This window comes from Rutidosis leptorrhynchoides, chromosome 2, assembly GCF_046630445.1.
Source record: "Rutidosis leptorrhynchoides isolate AG116_Rl617_1_P2 chromosome 2, CSIRO_AGI_Rlap_v1, whole genome shotgun sequence".
NCBI classification, from domain to species: Eukaryota; Viridiplantae; Streptophyta; class Magnoliopsida; order Asterales; family Asteraceae; genus Rutidosis; species Rutidosis leptorrhynchoides.
In genome coordinates, this window is record NC_092334.1 from 477,397,412 (window position 1) to 477,404,254 (window position 6,843).

Sequence of the window (6,843 nt, forward strand, 5' to 3'; positions counted from 1 at the left end):
GAACAACCATGAACTTATTACTTGTAGATTTAATTTATTTCTTCATTTTATGTACTTTAAAGTTGTGATGTTGTTAAATTGGTCAAGTATTACTAGTTAATCTTGATCTCATTTTTCTTGAACTAAAAGTAAACTTTATAAGTTCAAGAACATGGAAGTATAACTTTCTAGTTATAACTTCATATACTTATGTTGGATCTAAGTTTATATAACTTATGGTCTTCTAATTTTGTTGTAAATAAGAGCTTACAAGCTTACATACATTATTCAAGTTGAAAATCTAAGTTTCATAACTTATGGTTTCATTAAAGTGTAGATCCAAGTTTTGTAACTTAGGATCTAACTTAAGAACACTAGATTTAGACTTTCTAGTCTAGGATCTTTAAGATCTAGCTAAGATCTAAGTTCTACAACTGATGATCTTGATTATTTAGTTTACTTTCAAGTTTGTAGCTTAATATTACTTTTGTAACTCATGTATGTGTCGGATCTAAGATCTTGATGTAACTTTGGTTCATCAAACTACATACAACTCTTAAGTGAGTTGTGCAACTTATCTTAGACTTACACTAGTGTTATGATGGTCAAACCTTGGTTAAGATGATTCAAACCCATCAATGAGTTGTACACTTGAAGCTATACGCATCAAGGATGAGAACCGTGATGAGCATCAAGCACCAAGAACCCACCGGAACACATTTCTTACTGTTTCTGGAACTGATCAGACTACCTCGGCTACTTTAAAGTTGATTTTCAGTTAGTTCGATTCGATTAGATAATTTTCCGTTTAGACCTCGTCTTAATCCGAGTTACGGTTTAGGATCTATGGCCTCCCGAAAGTCACTACACCCTATTAACGTTGTGCTGAAATTTCTGACCTACTCGCACTTAAACCGTCACCATAGTCAAATGAAGACGAGTTTGGTTCTGTAAATTGGTCAGCCTCTAGGGGACTCATATACGGAGCCATGTCCACTGGTCTCACCTCATTTCAGTTTGTATAGAGGTCGTGGCGACTGAACGATGTCATCCTTTATTTCAAACCCTAGTCTTGACTTAAAACTTACTTTACACTTTTTGTTTAATGATGAAAGATGATGGTACTTAAGACCTAATTTACATACTTTTAAACCTTTGGGAACTATTTACTAACTTAGTAACTTTTGACTTAGGTTGAGGACCTTTCGGACCAACCACTTGCTTACTATTCCCGCGTACCGACTTTTACTACTTTCCATTGTGAGTTATAGCATCCCTTTTTTTACTTTAACTATTTTGGGAACTGAGAATACATGCGCATTTTACGTTTTACATAGTAGGAACGAGTACTTAAACTTTATATATGTGTGGGTTATACAACGGCATAAACTTTCCCCTTAGCTCGGTAACGTTTAGTCATTGGTCTTTGAACCGGTGAACGCGAATCTTAGATATGGATCCATAGGGTTTGACATCCCCACTCGGGCTAGTAGTGCTAGCATTTAACGGATGTTTAATATTTCTTAAACATATGCACTCACCAAGTGTACTTTTAGGGGGTGATAAATGTTAAGTTAGTTACCAAGTGCCCACGGTTATACATATACTTTTCATACTGTTTTGAAACGCTGTTGAAGCACTGAAATCTCGTGGCCTACCTTACATTACTATTATACTTAAACAATAGCTCACTAACCTTTGTGTTGACATTTTAAGCATGTTTTTCTAAGATGCTTAAGGTTTGCTTGCTTCCGCTGTACTAGTCATGCTTTGTAGACACCCGCTGTGCTTATTAGAGATGTCACCGCATGAAACGTTTATTTTGCATTCAAACAATATTACTTTCGAAATGATGTATTTGTAACGACCCATGGGTCACGTACTATTATTGCTTGCTATTCATAGAAGCATACCTTTGGTTGTTAAACATTTGACGTTGGTTAAGACGTCACCTATATTCATGAATGCAAACTTATTTTGAAACCACATATAGTATTTGACCTTGTAATGATCCTGTTGTTGATGATTCGTACATGATGGTTTTGTACGGGGTATCACATTTGGTATCAGAGCATTGGTTGTAGGGAATTAGGTTGCATTAGTGAGTCTAGACCGGACCGAGTAGGATTCACAAATAGGACTAATCTAAAACTTGCTAGTTTACTTGTTTCTGCGGAACTTAATGCATGTTACTGCTTGCTTTCACTGCTATATGTTATACACTGCTACTTGTTTTCACTATTGCATGATACTTGTCGTTATTGCCATGCTACTTACCGCTATACATGATCTAGACTGTCGTAGTTACTTTGCCTAATACGTGCTTGCTTTATGACTTACTGACATGGAAAAAAGTTATTTTCCTTGTTCAGATGTCGGATATTCCACCTGTTATCATTTTGGAGAGCGACTCAGACTCATCCGCCACCTCGCTTGCCATTGTTGCCGATTCTCAGATCCCGTCGTCGACACCCTCCAGTGACTCAGGCGCTTCGTCCTCTGGAGCCAGTAGCCATGCACCTGACCCAGTGGTCACCTTAGACGGAGCCGAGGACCTACAGGAGATTCCAGCTCCACTTGTCCCAGGACCCTCGGAGCCACAACACCATCCCGGTGGTGCTGTGATTTCCGCGGAACTTGGGGAAGGTCCGGTCCGTAATGAGCATAACCATTGGCGCCGATGCCTTCCTGATGGACGTCTCGTGCCGATCCCGCCTTTCAGATACTGACTGATGATATCCGGTCGAGCAGAGCCACCGATGCAGCCACCCCCAGATGATTCCGACGACTCATCATCCTACGACTCATCCTCTGATGACTCCAGTGATGAGGATTCCGACGAGGATCCCGAGGAAGCACCCATGCAGCCACCCTCTACCCCGCCGAAGAAGCGGTATTGTTTCGGCGATACTGTTATTCCTGGGGTTAACGGAGGGAGATCGTCCGTTAACGCACATGGATTGAGGACTAGAGTTTCCGCCTGTAAGCGGCTTGTGCTGTATCCTGCTGATCCCTTCATCCGTAAGCCTTACTGCTATGCACCATCTACTTATGGAGCCGGACCATCTGCACCACCAGCACCACCTGTACTGACTGCACCGCCTGCCCCACCATCTCCCTCTGTCAAGGAACTGACGAGGGAAGTGGAGATCCTCCATGCTCGGGTCACTGAGCTCGAGGACCAGATGTCCCACGTAATGGACATCCTATACCCACCATCACCATAGGACATTTGTAGTAGATTTCATTATGTAATCTCGTTTGTAGTATTATGTTTTACTTATGTATTGTACGAACCTATGCGGATGTATGCAACTTATTATTAATGAATGGAACTTTGTGTTGTTTAATCTTTGTACGGTGTTCTATTTACGTTACAGTGTGATGACTTTGTGGTATCTGAATCTATTTGCGTTACTTAATTAACATGTGATGTGTTGATTCCATGTTGGTTACCATATACTGTATTACTATTATTTGAATACTGGATTTTGACTTGAGTCAAAATTTTTGTTTAGAACATCAATAGCCAATGGAAGATCAGTGCCAACAGCAGCACAGATCGAGGAAATGATCGCTGAACGTGTGGCCGCAGCTTTAGCGGAAAGGAACCCCAAGCTCCACCAGTTAACCAGCCCATTCGTAATGGGTGCACATACAAAGAGTTTCAAAGCTGCAAGCCCCACAACTTTAGTGGTACTGAGGGGCCGGTTAGTCTCACTAGGTAGTTTGAGAAATTAGAATCTGTGTTCCGTGTTAGTAACTGCTCAGAGACGGACAAAACTAAGTATGCCTCGTGTACACTGTCAGACGGCGCACTAACCTGGTGGAACACACTGGCTCAAGCAATGGGTATTGACGAGGCGTATGCTACGCCGTGGGAAGAATTCAAGGGGGCCATGATTGAAGAGTATTGCCTGAGAACTGAGATACAGAAAATGGAGATTGAGTTTGGGCAGTTGAAGGTTGTGTGAAACGATCTCGATGGTTACAACCGTAGGTATCTGGAATTAGCCCTGATGTGTCCTACCATGGTTACCCCAGAGTTTAAGCGCATGGAAAGGTACTTGTGGGGACTTCCTAAGTCCATTAAGGGAAATGTCACCTCATCTAAGCCACCAAATGTCCCGGAAGCAATGCGCATGGCGCACACCTTAATGAACCAAATTATCAGCGATGAACCGGAGAAGGCAAAATCCGAAGCGGGTAGTAGTGATAAGCGTAAGTGGGACAACAACAAGGGAGAGCCTATGATCAAACCCCCGCAAAGAGGCACAACGATGGGAGGAACCCCAACTCGAACACTGGCTCAAACCCTAACTACAAGGGTACTCTACCACAGTGCAAGAGGTGCTACAAGCACCATACCGGGTACTGTAATATTGTCTGTGAACAGTGCAAAAGGACCGGGCATATTGGCAAGGACTGCAAGATCACCACCATGACTGGGAAGCTGAACCCTACTGGACCGAGAAAGTGTTATGAATGCGGACAGATGGGCCACTTCAGAAATGAGTGTCCCAACAAGCGAAAGGATGGCGGACCATCGCGTGGGCGAGCTTTCAATGTAAATACAAGGGATGCCCGTGAGAACCCCGACTTGGTCACAGGTATATTCACTATCAACAATCTATTAGCTTCTGTCCTATTTAATACTGGTGCCGATAGGAGTTATGTATGTAGACACTTTTGCTCTAAGATAAATTGGTCGTTAGCTCCTTTAAAGGAGAGTATGCTTGTAGAGGTAGCCAATGGAAAACTTGAGAAAGTTGACCAAGTTAGCCGAGGAGCTATTATCAACATAGCTGGTGTGGATTTTGAGATTGACTTGTTACCCATTAAGTTGGGAAACTTTGATGTTATTGTCGGTATGGACTGGTTAACCAAGATAAGGGCCAACATTATCTGTGGAGATAAAGCTCTTCGTATACCACACGGAGATGGTGAGCCACTGATTAATTACGGAGAGAGATGTAGCTCGAAACTGAATCTCATTAGTTGCATGAAAATGCAAAAGATCATGAAGAAAGGATGTCTTGCTGTTCTAGCACATGTGAAAACATTAGAAACCGAGGTGAAGAGCGTGGATGACGTACGAATTGTGAATGAATTTTTCGATGTATTTCCGGAAGAATTTCCTGGATTACCGCCACCGAGAACAGTGGAGTTTCAGATCGATTTAGTGCCAGGGGCCGCACCTGTAGCTCGCGCACCTTATCGACTCGCACCTTCTGAAATGCAAGAGTTACAGAGTCGATTACAAGAACTGCTAGACCGTGGATTTATCCAACCAAGTTTCTCGCCTTGAGGCGCACCTGTTTTGTTTGTGAAGAAGAAGGATGGATCCTTCCGCATGTGTATCGACTACCATGAACTCAACAAATTGACGATCAAGAATCGGTATCCTCTTCCCCGAATTGACGATCTTTTCGATCAGCTACAAGGATCAAGCGTTTACTATAAGATCGATTTGCGATCCGGTTATCACCAGTTTAGGGTGAAAGAGAGCGATGTGATGAAGACTGCATTCAGAACTCGTTATGGTCATTATGAGTTTCTCGTGATACCTTTCGGTTTAACCAACGCACCTGCCGTGTTTATGGACTTCATGAATCCTGTCTGCAAGCCATACCTGGATAAGTTCGTTATCGTCTTCATAGATGATATCCTCATCTACTCCAAAAGCGAAGAAGAACATGCGCAACATCTTCGTCTAGTGTTGGAACTCTTGAGACAAGAGTAACTTTACGCCAAATTCTCCATGTGTGAGTTTTGGTTGAAGGAAGTCCAATTTCTTGGTCCCGTTATGAGTGATCAAGGTATCAAGGTTGATCTCACAAAGATCAAAGCTATCAGCAAGTGGGAAACCCCCACTACTCTGACGCACATTCGCCAATTTTTAGGTCTCGCCGGTTACTACCGAAAATTTATTGAAGGTTTCTCTCTGATTGCGCGTCCTTTGACCGCGCTAACTCACAAAGGGAAGAAGTTCATTTGGGAACCCGAACAGGAATCTGCATTTCAAACCTTGAAGAAGAAGTTAACCACCGCACCTATCTTATCACTTCCTGAAGGCAATGACGATTTCGTCGTTTATTGCGATGCTTCGAAAAGTGGTTTTGGTTGTGTACTGATGCAACGCACAAAGGTTATCGCTTACGCCTCCCGACAACTGAAGATTCACTTACGAAATTACACAACGCATGATCTCGAGCTTGGAGCCGTTGTCTTTGCATTAAAACTGTGGAGACACTATCTTTATGGAACTAAGAGCACTATTTTCACCGATCATAAAAGCCTCCAACACATCTTCGATCAGAAGCAACTGAATATGAGACAGCGTCGATGGATTGAGACGCTGAACGACTATAATTGTGAACTTCATTATCACCCTGGCAAGGTCAATGTTGTAGCCGACGCCCTGAGCCGAAAGGAGAGGATGGCACCTCTTCGTGTTCGGGCACTGAACATCACCATTCATTCGAACCTCAATAGCCAGATCCGAGTAGCCCAATATGAGGTTCTCAAGGAGGAGAATATATCCCATGAATACTTGAACATTCTCGTTTCTCGATTTGAAGTTAAGGAGACTGGACTCCGATGCTATGCCGGAAGAATTTGGGTACCCTGTTATGGAGATCTACGGAACCTTATATTAGATGAAGCCCACAAGTCGAGATATTTGATTCATCCCGGAGCGGGAAAAATGTACCACGATCTCAAGGAACAGTACTGGTAGCCCAATCTTAAGAAGGACGTTGCAACGTATGTTGGTAAGTGTTTGACTTGCTCGAAAGTTAAGGCCGAACATCAGAAGCCCTCTGGGTTACTTCAGCAACCGGAATTCCCGCAATGGAAGTGGGA